A 13563-nucleotide genomic window follows, 5' to 3' on the forward strand; every position below is an offset into this window, starting at 1 on the left:
AGCCTCAGAAATAGATCAGATTATTAGGACAGCTGCTCCCAGAATTGCACTCCCCGTTCCAAATGCCTCCTTCTACATTCCAGCTGGCCACAAGGACATGGCCCTTTTATAAGAATTGATTTGTCAGCTCAAGACGTTTGTGAGGGGCTGTACTTTATGTCTCAAGCACTCTCTCTCACACACACACAAAGTAAGGGTAGAGGACAAATTTGATTCAGTTCACATTTAAAGGCGAATTTGCCTACCTGATGCTTCTTAAGACCATGTGCAAACTTGAAGCATGCATGGCCATCTTTCAAAATGTGCACTCTCCGAATTTTGCAGTGAAGTTCTCCAACCAAGTAAGGTATATTCTATGGGAAAGTGCTCATAAAATAAATTTATTAGTGAAGATAACAGATAAAATGCATTATATTAGGAGAAAATACTTACAAAAATATTTATATCAGGCAAAATTGCATTAAAAAGTATGTATTAGGAATAAAATATGCACTAGAATGCTGGCAAGATACAGAGATGTGGAGGGCCAAAGTCTGCTCCAGCTGTGGGAACTCTCCAACATGCCTGCTCTTCAAACTTTGCACAGCTAACATGAGAAAGCAGATGCTTGGACTCACAAAAGATGCCCAAGCAGTCTGTGTTGCATATTATCTACATATAGACTCCTTCGCCCCATCGCCACCTCAGGAAAGTTCAGCTTCCTCGTGTTGCTTTCTGCCCTCCAGAGGGTACAAAGGCCACTTATTAATTTTTGTCAGTTGCCAACACTGTTGCCATCTCTTTCCATCCATTCTCCAAACTGCTCTGGGAGAAAGGTCACCACACTTAATCTTGCTTAAAGGATGGGGACTTGAGAGAGGGAGAGAGGGACTTGTTCTGAGCCACTTGGAACGTTCATGAATGAAACCAAATAAACCTCTGCTCTCTCTCTCTCATCTCTTGCAAGCAAAAGGGGAACCCTGAGAGGCACAGACTTCTTCCTTGCGCTCTTGTAGTGAAACAGATGAGTTCTGGAGGCACATGTTGCTCATGCATCTCACTACATGCGAGATCGGAACATCTCCACTTCACGTATTACACAAAACCACTTTTTAAAGGTGCAGAAATCCTGGCAATCACTTGAAATGGTACTTAATGAATTGCAAGTAAATTCCACCTTCAATATATTTACTTATTGTTCTTAGGAACCACCCACATATAATACATCTGCTTTAAGAAACAGTTATACATATTTACACTGTGCACTTTCAGCTCCGACCTAGCCATGTTTACTCCTGAGTAAACACAATTGATTTAAACTGGATTTACTTCAAAGCAAGCATAGTTATAGCCTTACTTGCAGACGCCTGGTACTGTCCCCAGAAGACCAGTGGTTAGCATGCTATGATGGTTGGCATCTCAAGGGTAAAGTAGCTGTCATCCTATGCCTTCCTTGGTGAGTAATTACCCTACATTAAGAAAATCCATGGTGTCATCTGTCTCCTTGACCCAGTCTTCCCTGCCAAAGCAGTTTTGAAGCAATGCCCGCTGTCTCCCCCCCCCCCCACTCTGCAGGAATAAAATGTGTTTTCACACCCAGTCACTTGTGTGATTTGATGCCAGTCCTGCTCTGCTTTGCACCCACAATGCCAGGGCTCTTTTGACGAAGCCAGGTGCTTCTGCTGATACCCAGGTTTGCCTGCCTGAAAGCTGAGGGTCCCTAAGTAAAGTTCAACAACCCTTTAATTGAGATACAGATTTGGATCATGGATCCAGAAATTCCAAATCCACACAGACCTTCTGGTTAATCACTGGAGGTCCCCCTTCCTGGGATCATTTGAGATCCATTAGATGAGACCAGAAGTATCTCATGTTTCCCTCACAACAACAATTCACAACAGGCAGAGGTTGAAAAAGTCTGCTCTTCATTTTCAGGTGCTATGCTGTGGTTAATGCCACGAGGCTGAAGCAGGCTGGTGTTTGTGGTTGTAAGCTGGTTGACATACATATCTGGAAGCTGGTGGACAGAAACCGGTAGATATTTGTGGGTTAAAACTGGGGCACTGATGTAAATGAACGGAGAGTGAAAGATGAGTGAATATGTCCATTGGCATTCCTCACGGATCCTGGTTGGCATATGCTTGCGTGTATGAAAATTAAAAGACGCCTGCTTCTTGGGAGAAGGGCAATGACAGGCCTAGACAGCATCTTGAGAAGTAGAGATGTCACCTTGCCAACAAAGGTCCGTATAGTTAAAGCCATGGTTTTCCCAGTAGTGATGTATGGAAGTGAGAGCTGGACCATAAAGAAGGCTGATCGCCGAAGAATTGATGCTTTTGAATTATGGTGCTGGAGAAGACTCTTGAGAGTCCCATGGACTGCAAGAAGATCAAACGCATCCATTCTTAAGGAAATCAGCCCTGAGTGCTCACTGGAAGGACAGATCGTGAAGCTGAGGCTCCAGTACTTTGGCCACCTCATGAGAAGAGAAGACTCCCTGGAGAAGACACTGATGCTGGGAAAGATGGAGGGCACAAGGAGAAGGGGGCGACAGAGGACAAGATGGTTGGATAGTGTTTTCGAGGTTACCAGCATGGGTTTGACCAAACTGCGGGAGGTAGTGGAGGACAGGGGTGCCTGGCGTGTTCTGGTCCATGGGGTCACGAAGAGTCGGACACGACTAAACGACTAAACAACAACAAAAATGAAAGGGAGGCTTCAAATGCAGGTAAGGCAAATGGTATGTGTAAATGTGGTATGTGATAGGGAACTGGTGGACATTCATGAATAGATGAAACTCAAGTTGCCAGGCTGAAATTAGTGGAAATGCATGTTTTTCTAAATGCATCTACCTGTAGTGGTCATTCTTTTTCTTCAAAGACAGTGGAAATATCTGAATTTATGGTCTCTCTCTCTCTCTCTCTCTCTCTCTCACACACACACACACACACACACTGCATGAGTATATATGAAGGGGGAGCTGTAAATATTTTTAATAATAAACAAATTACTGTTGAGGTGCCTCCACAATTGTCAGGCCTAGGAAGGTTCTGCTGATGCCTCCCCAGTTGTTGCTATTAGCAACAGAATGCCTCTGATGTCACAAATGGACATGGCAGTTGAGGGGAAAGCCAGTTATTAGTTTAACATGCTTTTATACTACTGTTTGACTTGTTTCGTGTTGAATTAAAAAAACCAGATTTTGTCATTGAGAATCCCCAACCCCCATCCAAAACAAACTTCATAGGCTCCCTAGGGTTTGAAAAGTTCTGTTTTAGTTGAAATATTTCTGCTGGGTCTAGTAAGGTGTCTATGATCAGTCAATGCATATTAATAAAAATAATTTATTTTATTAATAAAAATAATTTATAAACAGCTTAATATAATAATAATAATAATAATAATAATAATAATAATAATAATAATAATAATTTTTTATTTATTCCCCAGCCACTCTGGGCGGCTCCCAATCAAGTGTTAAAAACAGTACAGTGTTACATATTAAAAACTTCCCTGAACAGGGCTGCCTTAAGATGTCTTCTGAATGTCAGGTAGTTATTTATCGCTTTGACAGGTGATGGGTGTTCCACAGGGTGGGCGGCACCACCGAGAAGGCCCTCTGTCTGGTTCCCTGTAGCCTCACTTCTCACAATGAGGGAACCGCCAGAAGGCCCTCGGCGCTGGATCTCAGTGTCCGGGCTGAACGATGGGGGTGGAGACGCTCCTTCAGGTATACAGGACCGAGGCCGTTTAGGGCTTTAAAGGTCAGCACCAACACTTTGAATTGTGCTCGGAGACATACTGGGAGCCAATGCAGATCTCTCAGAAGCGGTGTTATGTGGTCCCGGCGACCACTTCCAGTCACCTGTCTACCTGACACATTCTGGATTAGTTGCAGTTTCCAGGTCACCTTCAAAGGTAGCCCCACGTAGAGCACGTTGCAGTAGTCCAAGCGGGAGATAACTAAAGCATGCACCACTCTGGCGAGACAGTCCGCGGGCAGGTAGGGTCTTAGCCTGCGTACCAGGTGGAGCTGGTAGACAGCTGCCCTGGACACAGAGTTAACCTGTGCCTCCATGGACAGCTGTGAGTCCAAAATGACTCCCAGGCTGCACACCTGGTTCTTCAGGGGCACAGTTACCCCATTCAGGACCAGGGAATCCCCCACACCAACCCGCTCCCTGTCCCCCCAAAACAGTACTTCTGTCTTGTCAGGATTCAACCTCAATCTGTTAGCCGCCATCCATCCTCCAACTGCCTCCAGGCACTCACACAGGACCTTCACCGCCTTCACTGGTTCTGATTTAAAGGAGAGGTAGAGCTGGGTGTCATCTGCATACTGATGAACACCCAGTCCAAACCCCCTGATGATCTCTCCCAGCGGCTTCATATAGATATTAAAAAGCATGAGGGAGAGGACGGAACCCTGAGGCACCCCACAAGTAAGAGCCCAGGGGTCTGAACACTCATCCCCCACCACCACTTTCTGGACACAGCCCAGGAGAAAGGAGCGGAACCACCATATAACGATGCCCCCAGCTCCCAGCGCCTCTAGACAGTCCAGAAGGATGTTATGGTCGATGGTGTCAAAGGCCGCTGAGAGATCCAGCAGAACTAGGAAACAGCTCTCACCTTTTCCCTAGCCCGCCAGATATCATCAACCAGCAACAAAAATTCAACACGAAACCAGTCAAACAGTAGTATAAAAGCACGTGAAATGAGGGCAGGATATATTGTCTTCCATCTCAGGTAGTGAAACATCTTGGACAGGCCCTGAATGCAACAAACTGGGATCAACGTTTTCTGGATTCCTAGTAATAATGGGTTAATGAATGGGATCAATACTGAAGAAAAAGACTGTTCAAAGTTTCCTTCCAGAAATAACAAACAAAAGTTTGAAACTTCCCCAAGCACTTCATTAATTAATGCTAGCTTTGCATAATTGTGTTATGTAATCAGGAACTCTGTATATTTTCATTAATCTCTTCTCAGGGATCTTCAGTGCCCTGCTGAACTGCAGACCATTCTCACCAGGAGGAGCTGATGGTTCTGCACAAGTTTAAAACTTTATGCTTCAATTAAATACAGGGTGCACACAGCATCTGGAATCCCAGTTCCTCTGAGGAGAATGAAACACTTTTCAAAGATTACCTGTCAGGATTTAACACTTTAAAAGACATCTGAAGGCAGCCTTGTTTAGGGAAGTTTTTTTATATTTAATGCTGTATTGTTTTTAACACTTGATTGGGAGCTGCCCAGAGTGGCTGGGGAAACTCAGCCAGATGGGCGGGGTATAAATAATAATAATAATAATAATAATAATAATAATAATAATAATAATAATAATAATAATTATTATTATTATTATTATTATTATTATTATTATTATACTGAACAAACTGACTCAGATTAAGATGTTTCTATTTTCAGGTAGGATTCAATCATATACCAGCAAATTCATCGTCTAACCTCCCCACAAAAAGATCAGAGACCCACACTTCTAGAGCTACAGTTTCCAGGATTGCCTAGTGTTATGTATTGGGTTTAACACTTTTTATGTTACAAGGCGCGTTCTAACCAATCGTATAAGCACTGGTAGACAAACGTTCTAATGGCAAGTAAGCGCATGCACTTTCAACTGTCAACTGTCAGTTCATGTTGGGGCTTTTATTGAGTAGTCCTGTGAGTTCGGCTTTTGTTTTCCTATGAGTGGGCCACTGTCACTGACAACATTGAATAAACATAGTTGAGGAACATATACTGCCTTGGGCTTCTGACTTTTTCCGAACATTTAACGAAGAGGACATAATTATTAAAGGAGTTAATACAACTGTGGTGTAGACAAAAGCCCTTAAAAACTACCATATGCTGCTCTCAGACTACAGCCCCACCTGTGAGATATATTTAAAGCAGCATCATGACACTTTACACAGTCATAGTGAAATAGAGTCGCATGGTGATTTCATGCTCTTTATTGCAGCTCGTGAAACAGTGAATGAATTTTCCCCAAAACCTCTGGCTTTATATACATTATTTACACAATGGGTCCCGTCTGATTGGCTGATTCTGTTTCTCTCCTGGAGCCCGATTGGGCTGCTACTGCAGGCCAATCAGTTGTTGCAATCTAGGATCCTACTGGCCTAATAGGCTGATTAACTTCCTGCTGGGGCCTGATTGGGCTGCATAACACCTGGTTTCTTCCAAAGCATCCTGGGAACTGTAGTTTGTTAAGAATGCTAAGTGCTGTTTCCCCCTCACAAAGCTACAATTTACGGAGTGGTTTAACATCCAATCCCTCTTACAGAAAACCATGGTAATTGTAGCTCTTTGAAGGGAAATAAGGTTCTCCTAACAACACTTAACAAACTATAGTTGGTTAACTCTTAATGTGACACTTAACAAACGATAGTTCCCAGGATTCCTTGAGGCATAGCTGTCAACTTTTCCCTTTTCTTGCGAGGAATCCTATTCGGAATAAGGGAATTTCCCTTAAAAAGGGGAAACGTTGACAGCTATGCCTTGAGGAAAGTGGGCTACTTTAAACGTAGAATGCAGATGGGGCCTGACTCTTTCTATCCACTTAATGAAAGGACAGTGGCAGTATTGTGACGCGTTATCTAGAGCAGGCAGTTCCAAATGCAGGCACTGCCTTATACAAAATCCAGTTGGCTCCTCAACTTCAGTATTGTCTACACTTGGGAAGAGCTGTGGCTCAATGGCGGATCACCTGCTTTTCATGCAAAAGATCCCAGATTCAGTGCCCAGTGTCTCCAGGTAGGGCTGCAAGAGATCCCAATCAATATCCCAGATACTGCCAGTCATTTTAGACAGTGCTGAACTCAATACACCAATGAAATGACTAAGTGTAAGGCAGTTTCCTATGTTCCAGTGTGCACTGACAAACAATCTTTCTCCGGCCTACCTGGTGATTCCAGGGGCTGATTCTGGGACCTTCTGTGTGCATAGGATGCTCTCCACCACAAAGCTGCGCTCCTTCCCTGTATCAGCTTGACTCTGGACTAATGTGTAGATTAATAGATATTGAAGCTGCCCGTTGATCAGAAAATGGGAGCCAGTTTTACAGCTGCAGCTTGGACAGAGTTGATCCGAAGGAGGTAAGTAGCCAATGGGACATAGTTGTATTTTAACCTGTATTTTAAATTGCCCCCCTTATGTTTTTATTGTAAATTTACTGGTGTTAGCTGCCCTGAGCCCGGCTCTGGCCCAGGAGGGCAGGGTATAAATAATAATAATAATAATAATAATAATAATAATAATAATAATAATAATAATTACTACAACTGTAGATTTGGTTATCGCTGCTTCCCTCTGTCCCTGCCTTCATTCTCTCTCTCTCTTTCTCTCTCTGGCTATTTTAGCCTAAGACTTCCCTCAACCACGTCTAATGATTTTCAAACCTCCTCTTTTAATCTTACATTTATTGCCCTGTTACTTTTAATAGTCAATAACTTATAATCCCTTCTCATAAGTATTTTCTGTAATATTTCATATCGTTCTCCTTACAGAACTTCTTGTAGTCCTACAAGCGTAGTAAGTTGAGTACAATTGTCTTTCAAATAACTCACATATTTACTCCAATCTTTCAAGAATTTCTGGCCCCGCTGGTTTCGAATTCTTCCAGTCATCTTGTCCAATTCTGCATAGTCCATTAATTTCATCTGCCATTCCGCTTTCGTCACTAATTCTTCTTGCTTCCATTTCTGTGCCAATAATACTCTTGCTGCAGTTGTCGCATATAATTTTTTTTTTTTTATCTTGTCTATTAATATCAGTACCTACAATACCAAGTAGAAATGCTTCCCTGCTTGAAGATTTTGAATGACCAGGCTGGTGAACAGTTTCTACCAGCGATTGCTGTTCTTTGTCTTAATAGATCCAGTCAATACAAGCTCTTATACAGAGAGATTGCTGCTCTGGATTAGTCATAGCATCCATTATATTCAGGGACTTTAGACTCTCAAGTGCTGGGAACTCATTTATGAGAATATAATGGCTCTTGATAGAGCAATTCATCTAATGGTTTGGGTTCTTCATCTGTGGAAATACCAAACAAGCTTCTTTTTTGTTGAAATGCTTCTGTTTGTGTGCAATATGTGATTCTGCTAAACCATAAAAAGTGTTGCTTCTTTCTAGGGTTGTTTTGGCAGCTGTGGAACAAGCTTGCTGAAGGAACAAGTCCCATCATGGCCTGTTGTTCTTGCTGATCAGGGGCAGGGACTGGCTGTGCTAAGGGCATTTCCAGTCAGGAACCCCATAGCACAGCAGATCCCACCCAGGTTAGCTACCACCACCAATCAGCTGATTGGTGCTGACAGTATGCCTTGGTTCCAAATAAGCAATTGGGAGACAAGCATGCGAGGTCTGATTTGGCCCACAGGCAGATGGTTCCTAACTCCTGGTATAGGAACAGTGCCTGCACCAATTTTGACAACCCCACTTAAAGAAGGCAAGATCATGGACTAAAAGTTAAACAATTATGAAAATAGTTAGATGAGACTCAAGAGTATACACCACCAGCTAATATACAAGCTTATTTTTACACACAATTTTATTCCCCACTTGGGTAGTCCCACTTTGGTAGTTCCTGTGTAGAGCTTTCTTCATTAAAGAAAAAAGCATGCTGATTTAGATTCCTGCAGTGCAATGCATCAGCCTCAAATCTCTGAAGTTCCAGACCATCAACCCAGGCAGGGGAGTTGTTATTATTATGAAGAAGAAAGTCTGCTCCAGTTGTTTTATTGAATTGGAAACATAAGAAGAGGATTCCCTTTCTGTATCTGATAAGTCTGCTCTATTGCAAAGTATTATTGGTGAACAATGCCCACTGTGGGCTGGCAGAGAAACAAAAGCTTTCCTTCATGTCTGGCTTGCTGCGGGGAGCCAATTCTTTGTCTGCCTTTTATCAGGACAAAATTTTGAGTTGAAAGAAAGTTCTGTTTGTGAAGAATTGCATCTCTGCCCACTACAACCCCCCAAGAATATTCAAGCTATTAAAAGAGCAGGAATGATTGAGAGGCAGGGACATGGCTTTGTGCTCTGCCGTCCCAGGGTGGCAAAAGTTTTTAAAATACGTTTTGACATGAGGACAACTTGACCTTGCTATAGTGGATTAAGAGCAGGTTTCTCAGAAATACAGTCGTACTTTGGAAGTCGAACAGAATTTGTTCCGGAAGTCTGTTGTACTTCCGAAACATTCGGAAACCAAAGGAAGCTCCTGCAGCCAATCGGAAGCCGAGGAAGTGCCATCAGACGTTTGGCTTCCAAAAATAGTTCGCAAACCAGAGCAGTCACTTCCAGGTTTGTGGCGTTCGGGATCCAAAATGTTCAAGAACTACGCTGTTCGAAAACCAAGGTACGAGTGTATCAGAAATGTCTCTTGCCTGTGTTTCTAATCAACCTGGTCCCTCCAGATGTTTTGAACTAGAATCCCGTTTCCTGGCTTTTCTTGGTTTTTTAAACCACAGTTTCCTATGACATCCACACTGGGAGACTGTGGTTTAAGTGCTCCATACGAACCAGGGTTGCAGACCAAGATCTGGGCAGCTCCTTCAAGCGTTGCCCTCATCAGACTCAATCTTCTCTCCAGAAAAGAGAGGCATTAGGGGCTAATGTTAAAGAAAGACCACTTTCCTAGGGTGATGCTACCAGTGGTGTAGCCTACCTTCGCTTGGTGCAAAACCCAGATGTGAGTCACATACCAAAAATACTAACTTTGGGACAGGGAACCTGTGGCCCTCCATATGTTGCTGGACTACATCTCCCATCATCCCTCATCCTTGGCTATGCTGGCTGGGGCTGATGGGAGTTGGCATACTCCAGTACACTTCTAGAATGTGTGTGTTCGTTCTACTGTCATCTTTCTACTGTAGAGTCTTCTCGTCTATAGAATGTTTTTGTTTTTCTCCCCAATTGCTTATGGTGCTGCTGCCATTCTGGGAACCAGAGATAAAAATGAGGCAAGGTTAAGGCAACAGATAGGTTGCCTTAGAAACCCTTCTTTAAAACAATATCCCTTCATGGAAGCAAGACACCAAGGTGACAGGCTCCTTGCGAATATTCCTCTGCTCTGTGACCAATGGATTTTCACCCAATCTCATAGCTCATTCATTTATCAAAAAACCACTGTAGGCTTCCCAAAGGACTTTTTCACTAGGGCTTGGAATTGTGATCTGATGAGCCTTCTTGTGTGCTTCGATCAGAAATCTCTGCACAAAGAACTTGGGATGAGCTCTCATCAATGTGTGTGTTGCAGTGCATATGTCCTATCTAAATATTTGTTAGCTTTGCAGATGTGAATGCTGAAGCCGTTTAAAATCTACGGATAAAGCATTGTCGTCACCCTGTCCAAGCAGAGGATACCAGTGCACAAGTTGGAAATCATGAGCCTAGAGGCAGTGGGGGAGAAATTTGGATTTTATGCGGACCTCCCTCATGCACACTTCTGGTATCAATACATTGAAACGAAATGCAGATAAGCTTGACAATTTGCACTTCTCTGAATTTCAGGATGCAGTTATCCTACCAAAGAAATACACTGGAAAATGTGTACATTAGAGGGTGAAATGTGTACAAGAAGGTAGGGTGAAAATAACATATAAAGTATATATTAGAGAAAATTGTGTGCAAAAATGCATGCGTTAGGGGAAATGGCATATAAAAATGTGTATATTCAGAGAAATGTTCACACACACAAAAAGTGTACAATTTTTTTCTTCAGACCTTTTAGGAGAAACCCGAAACTGATGTAGAAATGGAGTGAAATTCACTTAAGGGGTGGAATCACTACTGAATGTGAAGGATCCGTGGCGGATTCGTTCATTTATTTTTATTTGTTTATTTGTATCATTAATAGAGAAGCTTTTTCCCAAGGCTGACTGCAGTGCAGGAGGAACTTTTACTGTAAGAAGGTGGGTAGGTGCTTGTTTATTATTACAATTCTTTATATTCCCCTTTCAAGATACAAAGCCTTCCAAGGCAACATGCAGTTCGCACAATGTGTAGTTAGGCCCTAACCCGGGTGTTGTTGGTGTAACATGGAAACACCTAAAAAAAAAATCTTTCAGAAGAGGAATAGGATTGTTTCATATGGTACTGGGATGCAAGGTGTTCTTGTCGTTTAGTCCAGTGTTTCCCAACCGGTGTTCCGCGGCACACGAGTGTGCCGTGAGACGTTGCCTCGTGTGCCGCGAGATGCCTGGAGGGAGGCGGGCGAGTCGGGCGGCGAGAGGCGGGGCGGCGGCGGCGAGGAGAGGCCGCGCCTCCTGCTGCTGCCTGGCGCTCCTCCTCGCAGCCGGCAGCGCTGCCTGGGCGCCTCCGCGCGACTCTGCCTCGCTGGGTTTGGTCTCCCAGCAGAGACGGGTCACACGCGCACCTCCCTCCCTCCCTCAGCCTGCGCGGAGGGAGAGCCAGAGAGAGGCATCGCTCCTGCGCGGCGGGAGAGGGAGCAGCCGGAGCGATGCCCCAAACGAGCTGAATTCCGAGCGAGGGACTGAGGGGGGAGGGAAAAAACTTTCACTTTCGTGCGTCCCTCCCGGCGTGACGCTGCGCGCTGACGTCACGGGGCGGGGCTTTAATGGTGGTGTGCCGCGAGATTTTTTTTCAGTAAACAGGTGTGCCGTTGCCCAAAAAAGTTTGGGAAACACTGGTTTAGTCGTGTCTGACTCTTCGTGACCCCATGGACCAGAGCACGCCAGGCACTCCTGTCTTCCACTGCCTCCTGCAGTTTGGTCAGACTCATGTTTGTAGCTTCGAGAACACTGTCCAACCATCTCGTCCTCTGTCGACCCCTTCTCCTTGTGCCCTCAATCTTTCCCAACATCAGGGGCATTCCCAGGGAGTCTTCTCTTCTCATGAGGTGGGATGCAAGTTAAGTTTATATAATACAATATCTCTTTCCATCTTATATAGATGACATCCCCTTTTCCATTTTGCCTTCCTGTTCTGTTGACTTTCCTTTACATCCTTTACATTCTTAATTCATATTACATTACATTGTGCATTGACAAAATGTAACCTTTTTTTTAATTAAAATTAAAATAAAAAATATTTAGTGATATGGAGATATGATAATGGGATATGATGGGAGACTGGTTGTTTCAAAACCAGGGAATGTGACTCAAACCCTCTGATGGAAGCTGAAGCTTAAATTTTGCCTGTCAGAGTGTGCAAAGAGTTGAATAACTGAGGTATGGATTTAGCCCCGAAGCATCAGAATACAGTGGTGCCTCGCAAGACGAAAAGTATCCGTTCTGTGATTCTCTTCGTCTAGCGGTTTTTTCGCCTTGCGAAGCAAGCCCATTGAAGGATTAGCGGATTAGCGCTATTAGCGGCTTTTAGCGGCTTATCTGCTGATCGGATCAGCTGATAAGCGGCTTAGCGGCTTAGAAAAAGGGGGGGAAAGGGAAAAAAACCAGCAGGAACTTGTTGTCTTGTGAAGCAAGCCCATAGAAAATTCGTTTTGCGAAGCACCTCCAAAACGGAAAACTCTTTCGTCTAGCGAGTTTTCCGTCTTGCGAGGCATTCGTCTTGCGGGGCACCACTGTAGTTGGAGGTAAGGCACAACTGCTTGAAATATCATTTTCTGTGAGTGTCTTCCGGGGGAAAGTCTGACTGTTAAAGCAGTCAGTATTTTGCAGGAGGGATTAAAATACATACTGGAACTCTGGACTTGTGCAATCAAAGTGGATGAAAATGCTCCCTTGTCCTAAGTGTAAGAAATCCACTTTAAGGGGGGAAACGATTCTTTTGCTGTTAGGAAAGTGACAGGGAAATGCATTGAAAAGTGTGGAATGCAGCATGTCATATAACCACACTGTAAACAAATCAGAACAAATGCTAAATAAAGACTAAACAATCTATTTTTTTTTAATAAATTTTTATTGGTTTTACAGCGTTTTTTAAAAAGAACAAACAAACACAAAACAAAACAAACATACAAATACTTTCAAAGATATTTTCATAAACCTCTTTTCTTGGACTTCCCCATACCCCCCCTCTCTGCATCCCAGTGTCCATATTTGAACTAGCAACTCCCAGTTGTTACTTTCTAATCTCTGTCATCTTAGTCCTCCTTTATCATCTAACCTTGTATCCCTGTACCCTGTTACTTCTAGCAACCACAACATTTTAACATTCGTTGAGTTTGTAGTAGTCCTTAAGATAGCTCTTAAATTTTTTCCATTCTTCTTCCACCATCTCTTTACGTTGGTCACGGATTCTGCCTGTCATCTCAGCCAGTGTCATATAGTCCATCACTTTCATCTGCCATTCTTCCAGAGTAGGTAAATCTTGTGTCTTCCAATACTTTGCGATGAGTATTCTTGCTGCTGTTGTGGCATACATAAAGAAATTTCTATCTTTCTTTGTCACCAATTGGCCGACAATGCCCAAGAGAAAGGCCTCTGGTTTTTTGGAAAATGTACATTTAAGTACCTTTTTCATTTCATTATAGATCATTTCCCAGAAGGCCTTTATCTTCGGGCATGTCCACCAAAGGTGGTAAAAAGTACCTTCAGTCTCTTTACATTTCCAACATTTATTATCGGGCAAATGATAGATTTTTGC

General features: G+C 43.3%; 1 long non-coding RNA gene across 1 annotated transcript in view; it reads left to right on the forward strand.

The window, feature by feature from the left end:
• Positions 1–4398, forward strand: part of LOC308588438 — a 243543-nt gene extending 239145 nt beyond the window's left edge. Inside the window, exon 3 of the long non-coding RNA XR_014008764.1 lies at positions 3987–4398. This is a non-coding gene — a long non-coding RNA (uncharacterized lncRNA). The remainder of the gene's footprint in view (positions 1–3986) is intronic.
• The last annotated feature ends 9165 nt before the right edge of the window (positions 4399–13563 follow it).

Source organism: Podarcis bocagei (assembly GCF_964188305.1).
Source record: "Podarcis bocagei genome assembly, chromosome: 5".
In the NCBI taxonomy this organism is placed as follows: domain Eukaryota; kingdom Metazoa; phylum Chordata; class Lepidosauria; order Squamata; family Lacertidae; genus Podarcis; species Podarcis bocagei.